We start from the raw sequence: 12,204 nt of genomic DNA, 5'->3' as shown, positions 1-12,204 counted from the left end.
CTGGTTTAAACCAGTCCAACGTCTAAGTTCTTGCAGACAGAAGTTTTCATCTGGTGAGGATCTGCTTCCTGTAAAAACAACATAGGAATGTGTGTCAGACCTCTAATCTACATCTTTCAGAGAATTAGAAGCTTGGTGGTTCTGCTTCTAATTCTGCATTTATAGTCTAGATTGTTACTGGTTTCCAGTTCAACAACTATTTTTTCATTTCTACATCTTCACATTTCCTATTGACTAGCTCATGAGTCAGCATTTTGAGACTCAGGGGAGGCCTAGGAGACTAAAGCAAAAGACTTTTATCTCAAAGAACAGGGACGAAGGACATTGCATACAGCTTTATTATTATCAAAATACCTATCATTGATTTGGCTTTTAAATTAGACAGGACTGAACAGACAGCTAGCCAGACACACACACACACACACACACACACACACACACGCACACACAGTCAGTAAGTTTACCCTTTGTTTCCTCCTGTATTTTATGTGCATATTTAATCATCCTGGACACTGGTGTCTTCCCAGGTGGCTCAGTGGTAAATAATCCATCTGCCAATGCAGGAGACTCGAGAGACATAGATTCACTCCCTGGGTCATGAAGATCCCCTGAAGTAGGAAATGGCACCCACAACAGTATTCTTGTGTGGAAAATCCCATGAAGAGTGGGACCTGGTGAGCTACAGTCCCTGGGAGTGCAAAGTCAGATACTAATGAGTATGTACGACACACATAAACCTGTAGAGAACAGGATTTCCTGACTTCTACCCACTAGAGACCAATAGGAAAAAAATGTACCTTAAAGTTGCCAAATATTTCTGAGGGTAACAGTGGGAGGTAGCAAGATCACCCTGTCTGAGAGCCAGTGCCATAGGTAGTTTAGAAATTGGGGATTATTAGGATACTAATCAAATCCCTGGGTCAGGAAGATCCTCTGGAGAAGGAAATGGCAACCCACTCTAGTACTCTTGCCTGGAAAATCCCATGGGCGGAGGAGCCTGGTAGGCTACAGTTCATGGGGTCACAAAGAGCTGGATGCAACTGAGTGACTTCACTTCACTTCACTTCAATTAAAACATGCTTAAACTGTCATAGAAACTCTAATTATCTTTGCTTCCTCTATGGTCTGTAGGCCCATCTCTTGAGGGTCTTGTCTTCGTACACTTAATGTTCCTTAACTGTTGATTCATATTTATTAATGAAGTACTACTCAGTACTCACTTACATATTGGATACCTCGTTTCCCAGCAACATTGTTGCCCTTAGAGCAGAGGGGGATGACTCTGGATTCATCCCTTTCGAATGGAGGGTTCTGTCTTTGACGGTTTTTAGTCTTTCATGTCTGATGGAAGGCTGGAACCACTGGGGAGTGAGTCTAGTTCTCAGCACATCACTCATAACTCCCAAGGTTGGCCACTCCCCTTTTATGTACAGATTGATCTGGAAGGAATCCAGACACTGGGAAAACCCAGTGCAGGAGAAGGAAGACACAGCGTGATTGGCTCAACTGACTGATGGGTGAAGAGAGAAGCCCTTCTAATCTCCTCTCCTCTCCTATCTGTGTGTCAGTTCCTCATGAGTTTTGAGAACTCAGTTTGGGATTTGTGTCTCAGTTTTCTTTTGCTTCTTTTCCCCCTTCATTCCAATTCTGTTTTATATTTGTGAAGATTTCCTCAAAGGTTCTGATGGTGAGCAAGGACATTTGCTCATACATTACATTTATTTATAGTTTTCATTCTTACATATGCCTTTATAACCAACAGGTAAGGTCGATAGATTGTTTACAGCATGTTTATTTAAAAACAATAAGATAAATACACCAAAGAGCTGTGACTAAACCACTTGGTGTGATAGGAGACCTCACTCTGCTGCTCCATACACCATTACCCCTCTCTTGGATGACACAGATGGGAAAGTCGAGACCCCAGGAGGATCAAGCAAGGCTGCGGGGCTGTCATGGCCAGTATCTGGTACAGGAGGCTTGGAAGATGTATGAATACTATTCCAAAGTTATGCCCGAAGGCTCAGTGCCATATAAAGTTGGCTGCTGCTGTACCAGAAAAACTGGCATTGCTTAGTATTCAAGATAACCAGGGGGGCATTGCAATCTTGTTAGCTTGAATGACTACTTATCTTACCCAAATCCAATTATATCCAAAATAAATGGAAGAAGTAAGGTTTATCTTCCATCACTCAAGTTTTGCTAGCATCCTTTCCCACTAAACAGCTTTAGATTGACAAGTCACAGATCAGAGCTTGCTCTATCCCCTCCACACTTTATTTAGAAGGTGATTTGCATACATTATTTACATAAATCTGCATAATTGCATTTCTTTGATGGTCCAGAAATGAATTTCTGTAATCAGGAAACAGCTCTCAGGATCTCTTTGTTAATGGTACCATGTACACTTGTACCCTCTGTGAAATCACTTTTCAAAAGAAAAACATTATTTTGGTAATTTTAATTAATGAGCTGGAATATAACCATCTTCATGCTGAGGTCAGAGTGTCCTAAGAAGACCAGGATCATGTGCTAATAGGAAAATTCTGCCTGTTTGCCCTCCCCCTTCTCTTTCCATTGGAAATAGCCATTATCCACAAGTGGATCTATGTCTGCTGTGGAGTTCTATCTTAATTCTGGGAAAATGTGTCTTCTGCTTGAGTAAAGACTGTCTCAGCATTGTCAATCAAACCTTTCTGTCTGCCCAGCAAGAGGGGCCCTGCCCTGAGAGCAGTGCCTTATGTGTTTCTCTTATTATAAACATTCCCAAAATAAGTTCACTGAAGTACACACTTGTGTGCTTCACTGAGTCCAGCTCAGGAGACCCACCTCTCAATACTCTCTCTCTTTCAGCAGTGTCATAGCTTCAGGGAAAGGCTTTGCCAAGGTTCTGTCCCTGCTTCTTTGAAATACAAGGTGACATACAGCTAGAAGACCGATAGACCACATCTTTATCCATTCATCACTTGATGGACATTGACTATCATAAATAGTGCTGCAATGAACACTGGGGTGTATATCTTTTTCAACTGTAGTTTTCCTTTGAATTTACTCAGCCATATAAAAGAATGAAATAATGCCATTTGCAGGAACATGGATGGGCCTACAGATTATCACACAAGATGAAGTAAGCCAGACGAAGATAGATGAATATCATATGATATTATTTATATGTGGACTTTTTAAAGTGACACAGATTAACTTATATACAAAACTGCAACAGACTCACAGACATAGACAATTTATTGTTACCAGAGGGGGGAAGAAGGAGAAGGATAAATTAGGTGGTTGAGATTAACATGTACCCACTACTGTACATAAAATTGATAAACAACAAGACCCTATTGTATAACACAGTGAGTTCTACACAGCACCTTGTAATAATCCATAATGTAAGAGAATCTGAGTCACTCTGCCTCACTCCTAAAACTAATATAACACTGTAAATCAACTGCACTTCAATTCAACAAATAGGTTTTCTTGCGGGTTGGTTGCAGGTCTACAAAGACATGGCCATCAGCCCCACACACCCATTCTGGCCTCTGGGCCTGAGGCCGGACAGCTCTGTGCCTGATGACTGCCCGCCTCCGCGCCCCCAGCAGATCCTGGCTGGCCCCTTCTGTCTCTGGAGTCTCAGCTGTGACCACGTGGCTGTTGGGAGGCTGTGCTGCGGTCATCCTGCTGGGGACTTGGCAGAGACTGTCCTTGTGCTGGTTTGCAGTATGTGGGTTCATTCACTTGAGGGCTGGTTCAGCCTCTGCCACGCAGACCTTTCGGAGACCAAACCTTCTTATCTCAACTTTGGAAAGAGTATCCCAAGGGAGACAGCCAATATGTCCTGAATGATAACTGCATGATATGCATGGAGACCATCACGGCTTACCTGTGGGGACCACTCAGCCTATGGATGATCGCTTCTCTCCACCAGCAACCCCCCACTTTGTCCTAAAGCTTGTGGTCTCTGTGGGTTAGGCGTATGGACATGTGCTCTATTTCCTGACAGAGTACCGTAATGGATTCCAGGACGGGGAGCTGGGACACCCACTCGACTTCTGGTTCTACTTTGTCTTCTTGAACGCCTTGTGGCTGGCACTGCCTGGACTCCTCATGCTGGCGTCTATAAAGCAACTTGCTCATGCCAGAGCATACTGGTGCCAAAGCCCCAAAAGCTGAGAGCAAGCAGAACCAACGAGCGACGGATTAGGCTTGAACACCGGCTATTGAGGAACTCTCCACCTGCCAGAAGATTCCGATCCTTGCTCCCACAGGCTGGGAAGACACATCGAATTGATCTGCCAAACTCAGGTTGATGGGTGGGCAGCGGGAAGGAAAGAGCTGTGCGGAGCCCTGTCAGGAGCCAATGGGACAAAGGTACAAGAGAACCTAGGAAGTCTGTGATGGGGACAATTTTTTAAATCAGGAAATAAAGATCTTGACCCTAAAAAAGAAAGAAATGCTAGGTGACACACTGGAAGGCCTTGAGGCTGCTGATGAAGATCACAGACTCCAAATGAAGGGAAGCCTATGGAATGGGAAGAACCTAGAGGAAGGGCTGGTTGGTGAGCTTGCTGAGGTTCCTCCCACAAACCCGCTGGCCACTGACCACAGCTCCCTGCAACATGCAGCTTCCTTACCCAGACCGTGGAGGGTCCATTTTCTGCTGCTTTCCCTGGTCCAGTTTGGAGTTCTGGAGGTGAGCAGCGATAGTGTGGATTCACACTATTACTCAAGGCTGCAGAGGATCATGCAAGATAAAACCATTACATTTTCTCCCAATTCCCATTTATGCGTGAACTTAGAGGTCATGTGCGTGAACCATGAAACTGATTACCCTCATTGACAACTAGATGTATGCAATAGTTTTACTGATGAAATTACTTCTAATGTTTGATTTTTTTTCTTTTAGTCATTCTTTTCTTTTCTTTTTAATTTATTTTTTTGGCCTCTCCACACAGCTCAAAGGATTTTAGTTCTCCCACCAGGGACTGAAACTTGTTAGTGAAAGCACAGAGTTCTAATCACTAGACTGCCAGGGAATTTCCTAACCTTTGGTTGTTTTAAAAAGCTAAATAAATTGAAGCATTATTTAAATATTTTGATTATAATTTATACATAGATAATATGTGTTCACCTTTTAATTTTTAAGGCAAAATGTGAGGTATCATTGCCATACAATAACTGCACATATTCTGGTGTATAATCTGAACAGTTTCCATATGTTTATGAACAGAGCACCATCATCAAGAACACCATATTGATCTGCTTCTAAAGTTTCCTTATGTGAAATATGATCCCCTCATCCAGTGCCCCAGAAACCATGAGATTTCCCAATCTGGTCACTGGGAAAAGGTGCCCTTCTTGGATTGTCATGAGCACCACATCCGATTACCTCTCATCCTCTTGGAGGAGACTTGCAGGACCCTAGGTAGTCTGCTCACGGTGCAGCTGCCTAGGAGACGGTGGTTTTCTGAACTGCTGGCAGTCTCTCTGTGACACTCTCTTCTCCCCATCAGGGTAGCAGGAGAATTCAGCCTGGCTCTCTGGGCCCTGCTTGTGCACCAAGCCCTCTCCTCTCTGTTGTGCTGGTGGTGAGCCAGACAGACACTGCTGGGCCGCTTCAGTCAGTGTTCCCCTCCCAGGGGTCACTGGCTGGTCTTGTCCAATATCCAGTGCCTTTAAAACCTGTGTTTTAAATGTATTTTTTCTTTTTGCTTCAGGTAGGACAGTTCATCTAGCCCCTCTTATTCCTTCTTAGCCAGAAACAACCTGCATTTTAATTTTACTAGATAATTGTGTTTATTTTATGATATCTATAACTTGAATAATGTGAAAATATTTCTAAAAATATTATTTTTCCCTTTCATTTTACCCTTATGGAGTTATATTCTGACTTTTCACTTTAAATACAATTACACTTAAATTTTAAATTCTTAAAATCATTGCTGACAATATCACAGAAATTATGTGAACATTTTGACACTAATTATAGCATTGGTGAGTTTGTTGAAATGAGGACAAGAAAATAAATCTTGTGGAATAAAAATAAATAATATGATTTATGAATGTCTTTAATTTAATTATCTCTCATTAAGTCATTGTCAGTTCAGGATCTGGGATTTGGCTACAATCTAGTCATTCTTTTATATTTTAGCCATTTTCAATCCTAAAAAACTGTAGCTTAATAGACATAACTTAATTTTGTCACTGAGAATGTATCTTTGATGAGCAGCATGGCAGAGAACATTGTGCTCATCAATGTGCAAGCAAGCTTTGCATCTATGTACAGTGGTCAGACACGCAGGGTGACAGCCTCCATCTGTGCCCTCCTCTGCCCAGGCTCAAGAGAGACACAGAGCTGCCTTGGGCCTCACTCATGCACTCCCTGAGCTGGCTCCCTTTATGGCCTCTGGCATGGATTCTGAACCTTCTAAATCTGGGGTTACCTTGCTTCTACAATTTTTGAAGGACTTCATTTTTACCTGTGGCCAAGTTTCATGGTTTTTGCGGATGATAAAAAAATGTTCACATATTGAGGTTATGTGACAATCATTTTGGCTTATACATGAGTTACCTTGAATATCATGCCTGTTTGTGGCCTATTAAAAATCCATTGTACATCTGCTTTAATATTAAGGAAAGGCACGCTGACCAGAAGTAAAATAGGCCCATGTTAAAAATAAAGATTCAGCGCCTTCTTTTCTGGGATGCCGATGCTGACCCTTTGGTAAGATGCCCCACCCAGGCGCCAAGGCCATGGACAGGTCTAATGTTTGTTTGTTTGTTAAATCTTAACATCCTGGCTGGTGTAATGTTCTTTGTTCCAACAAGATATAAAACTGCGCTGAAAAACATGCTTCTCCAGAGCAGTCTATCAGAATAATCTGGGTTATAGTCCTCAGTTTGGTTCAAAAAAACTCTTTTCTATTCCCAGTATAGATTGTTAATTATACATTATTATTTCCATTGACAAGGTCTAGAAGGACTCTCTGATTCTGCTTTCCAGTTACTTGGGTCTCTGCATTCTTGCACGGACTTGTTCAGTCACTTCAGAAGTGTCCGATTCTTTGCAATCCTGTGGAATTGCCCACCAGGCTCCTCTGTCTGTGGGAATTCTCCAAGGAAGAACACTGGAGTGGGTTGCCATGTTCTCCTCCAGGGGGTCTTTGAACCAGGTATTGAACTTGTGTCCCTTATGTCTCCTGCATTGGCAGGTGGGTTCTTCACCTCTAACTCCGCTTGGGAAGCCTAGGATAGCCCTTCACCATTCTGTTATCAGGGCTATAAATCCCACTGTGGGCTAAGCAATGTTATTTTATTGAAAAAATCTATCAGTATAAGATCAGTACCTAAATGCAAGAGATTAAAATATCAATGTTCAATCTTGCATTTTGTGAAAAAATAAGCCCTGAGGAAGTTATGAAATAATCAAAATCATGTAGAACAACATTCACATTGTCCAGTGATTTTCTTATTTATCAAGACTAATTCTTGGAATTCTCTTTATTTCCTTTTTTTTTTTTTTTTTGGTCTCGGTTGAATAACCTGGGCATAGATGATCAATAAGTCCTTTCAGCTCTGTTTACAAACTGTTTCTAGACTCTCTCCTCTTCTGTTTATATCCACCGCTATCTCCAAGTCAATGCCATTTTTGCTGCCTTTTCTCACATGGGATTATCACTCTGGTCTTTAAAATACTCGTGATTTTACCCTTGTTTTTCCATGTGTATTTCACAAAGCAGCAGTATAAGCCACCATATAAAAGACAACCGGTTAAATTTGAAAGAGATGAACAAGAATGTATTTTAAGTATAAATATGTCCCAAATATGTCATGAGATATATTTTGTTCTGTATTTTTATTTGCTAAATCTAGCAACACTAAACCAAAAAAGGAAAAACAAAAAACAACTTTATCTTAATGTGAAACAGATTATGGGTTTCCTTCGTGTCTCTGCTGGTAAAGAATCCACACTCAATACAGAAACCACCAGTTTGATTCCTGGAGGGTCATGATCCTCTGGAGAAGGGATGGACTACCCACACCAGTATTCTTGGGCTTCCCTGATGGCTCAGATGGTAAAGAATCTGCCTGCACTGCAGGAGACCTGGGTTTGAGCCTGGGTTGTGAAGATGTTGGAGCAGGGCATGGCAGCCCACTCCAGTATTCTTACCTGGAGAGTCCCATGGACAGAGGAGCCTGGCGGGCTACAGCCCATGGGGTTGCAAAGAGTCGGGCATGACTGAGTGATTAAGCACAGCACAATAGAGATTATGCCATGTGCTTGTACAAAATCCTTTAGTCTTTTCATTTTGTTTAGAGTAAATGTACCATTGCCTTCAAGATTCCATGTGATGTAATCTCCAAATCTAACCCTGCCATTTTTCTCTCAGTCACTTCTCTCCAAAAGCACTAGTCTTTATTTTCCTTTAAGTTGCCAGATTTGTTCTTGATAGAGCACATTTGTATTTGCAGCTCTCTCTGGCTGGCATGTCCCTCTTTCCTGAAGAATATCATAGGGCTACTTTCTCCTTACAATGCAAGCTTCAGTTCAAAGATCTCCTCACCAGAAAAGATACTCCATAGCTCATGAGTGAGCTTTTTCTTATGATTCTACACTGTTTCTTTATAGCATCTGTTATAATCCAAATTTGTAGTATTATTTTTGTAGAATAATTTACTAATTTATTTATTTACTTTTATTACCCATCTCCACCCCTACCTTGAACATCTCTCTTATACAAATGAGTGAGTATGATATTTAGGGAATTGTTTTGTTTTTTGTTTTTTAAAGAAAGAGTGAGATTGCTGCATTAGATAAATACAAAACTGGTAAATGTCTTATATAGCAAGACACCCATAACCTTTTTTTGCTGTTACCATTTCTACAAAACAAAAATAAACAAGCTAATACGTCACTTCACACTGTCTGGAATATATCCAAACAGACGATAACAAGTCAAACTCGGAAATAAACTCTGGTTGGCCTTGTTAAACAATACTGCAGTATGTCAGTGAAAAATCACATTATACTGTCGTTTCCCTTATCTCCAAATTTTGGATAATTCTCTTCAACTAAGTGACTTTTAAACTTGACTGGCAAGTCATTTTTGTGTCTTTGTCATCTAGTAAGAAAATGGAAGGATAGAAAAAGTCAGTGGTCATGAGGGATCCTCTATCTGATTCATAAGAGATTATTAATAGACAAAATGTCAGTACTCCCTAGGATTTGGTGAGAAATTGCAGTTACAATAATGTAATAATTAATACAAAGGGCGTTGCCAGGGTGGAAGGAATATTTGTTAGGATTCATTTATATCAGCATTTTATATATATATATATATATGCGTTTGTGTGTGTATACACACACACAAAGTTTAACTTGAAAATAATAATCAGTTCTAATGTTAGAAAACAATATAAGTCTTTTAACATTCTTTTTCAAAGCAGGTAAAATAATGAGGTTATCCTTTGAGCCAAAAGCAAATTTTCCTTTAAAGCCAAACTTATAGAAGCTTGGTAAGGGTAATTTTAAGGTGAAAAATATGGTTAAATAATCTATTTACTTTAATAATTGAATTTTTAGTGAGGTGTAGTCGGTTTACAAAGCTCTGTTAGTTTTTCAGGTGTACAGCAAAGTGATTAAATATATATACGTGTATATGTATATATATATATATATGTACATTCTTTTTCAGATTCTTTTCTATTACATGTTATTACAAAATATTGAATATAGTTCCCTAGGCTCTACAGTAGGTCTTTGCTTATCTGTTTTATATATAGTAGTGTGTATGTGCTAATCACAAACTCCTAATCTATCTTCCATCCTCTCACCCCTTGGTAACCAAAAGTTTGTTTTCTATGTCTGTGATTTTTTTTGCATATTAGTGAACTAGAATTTTAGTGAAATATTATTTCTGCCTGTCCAGGTGCTCTTACTGCATCTATGGCTAGCCTCTGGGGACAATCATAACAGTGGTGGAAGCATAAGGAGGAAAAACGAGCTCTTGCTCTCCTGTCAAAAAGCAGCTAAATAGAAGCTGTGGGTTTAGGGAATGCATGGAAGGTTACAAGAAAGGAAAAAAACTCACACAGTGCTTTCTATATGATGAGAGTCAGTTAAGCTGAAGACTTTAGCAGCAGTGTAAGCTAACAGGTGTCTCTAAAAGCAACTGGCTGAAGTTGCAATTTAGACTCATTTGTGTTTAAGAGAAATGGTATTAGTCACAAAAGCTCCTTCTTTGTTCATGTCAAAATAATTGAGCATTTTCCCTAAAATTGCTAGTGTTGAACAAGCTCTTATGAAATTTAAAGCACTGAGAATAGACATGATTTACAAGGATTTTCTTTCCTTATTATTAGCACAAATCAATATTTCAAAGCTGCACACTAAAAATAAGAATGTCTATAGAATTTTGCAAGTGGAACTCTAATAAAAACCCTAAAGATTATGCTCTTAACCTTCACTAGCCAGTCCATCCATCCCAGCCTTTATTCCCACAGCTCCAGCCAGGTCCAGTAGGGCTCAGAGGACATTTGATTCAAAGAGAAATCAGTTTTATTGAAATTAAAAATCCAAAGTAAAGTTTACCCTTCTTCCTTAACTATATGTTACTGGAAAGCATATCAGCTGTTAAAAACAAAAACCAGCCACTTTATTACATAATTTTAGTTATATGACCATCAATTACCTAGATACCATTTTTATAAGACTATCCATGAAAAAATGAGAAATTTAAGCAGTTCAGAATGAAACATATTTTTCTCTTAGAATTTATTTCCAATCCCAGGTGGGCTCAGTGATAAATGGGTTTGTTTTAATGATGACCACAAGGCCGAAAGATCAAGAATGTAGAACAGTGAAAATGGATAAGTACAGCGAATGTCCAGTCTGGAAAAGTGTGGGTTAAAGGAACCCCTAAAGCCCCCATAGTGCCCAAAGGACTGTCAGTAGGGAGAAGATTGAAACAATTTACAAGCATTGAGACTTGTAAGGGAGAAATTCCAACCTTGTAATGTCTGAGGGTTCAGAAACGATCCTCCCATCACAGGAGGGGACATGGAAGAAACTCGAAGTTTCCTCATGAGGTAGCTTAGCTAAGCTAAGCTAAGTGTGCCTCCCACTCTATTATTGCACATGACCTCTGATTCTGGAAAATGTCAAGGGTAGAGAAAAATAATGGCATCACCACACAGTGAAAGAAGCTGAATGAGAAGATTCCCAAAGCCATGTCCCCAGGGTCCCAGGAATGTTCTAGTGTGTACCTTACTTCCTTTGCATTTATGAACTCCACCAAAACTTTTACCAACTCCAAACATTTTAAAGATATTTTTTGGATAAGGATTATTCATGATTAATCAATTTTTAAAAGCTATTTGTATGAAGTATGTTGTAGGAAAACATACACACCAAGGTCTTCAATTAATCTATATTTAAATAGCACATATGGGTGAAGACTGCAGGTTCCAAAAACTGAAAAAATGACTATGAATGACAGTTGTTTAGCTATCTGACTCTCAAGTTTGCATGTATAATGTTGGGTTAATGATGACAATTTGAATATGAGGCTGTAAAATTTAAGTATATGTAAAGCACCAAACAGTGATTCTTAATCAGTAGGCTCAATTAATGGAGTCTATTATTATGAAACACTATATTATTACATATTTTGCAATAATAATGGTCATTTGTGTATTTTGTGTGAGCTCCAGAAAACCATCCATAAAGCACCATCGACATATTTTGTGAATGTTACATTAATTTTAGACTATGTAATTCAGAAGGAAATAAAGTAGACTGTGGTTGGGTAATAAAAAATTAAATAAAACTCCAGAATGCACCTTAGTTAAAAATGAGCAAGTTTTCTTTACTACTCAGTAGCTTTGTCTCATATTGCAACTTCTAACTTCAGAAAATAATAAATATATTACAATGTGACTGCTGTTCTAGTGATTTACAAAATCTGCTATGAAAATTCAGATAAGGAAGCCTCTGATTTTTTTTTTTCCTCCTGGTTAAAAATATTTATTAACCAAGTTTTTTTTTTTTTTTTTTTTTTTTAAGTTTTTATTTTGTATTACAGTGTATTTGAATAACAACGTTGCAATAGTTTCAGGATACCTGGTCAAGAGATACCTGGAGTACAGGTAAATTTGGCCTTGGGGTACAGAATGAAGCAGGGTAAAGGCTAACAGAGTTTTGCT

General features: G+C 39.4%; 1 pseudogene; it reads left to right on the top strand.

The window, feature by feature from the left end:
- The first annotated feature begins 3,509 nt into the window (after positions 1-3,509).
- Positions 3,510-4,204, top strand: LOC136171073 (3-beta-hydroxysteroid-Delta(8),Delta(7)-isomerase pseudogene; annotated as a pseudogene).
- The last annotated feature ends 8,000 nt before the right edge of the window (positions 4,205-12,204 follow it).

The sequence above is a fragment of the Muntiacus reevesi genome, chromosome 6, assembly GCF_963930625.1.
Source record: "Muntiacus reevesi chromosome 6, mMunRee1.1, whole genome shotgun sequence".
NCBI classification, from domain to species: Eukaryota; Metazoa; Chordata; class Mammalia; order Artiodactyla; family Cervidae; genus Muntiacus; species Muntiacus reevesi.
The sequence above is the reverse complement of the archived record's forward strand: the minus strand, read 5'-3'. Positions and strand labels throughout refer to the sequence as shown.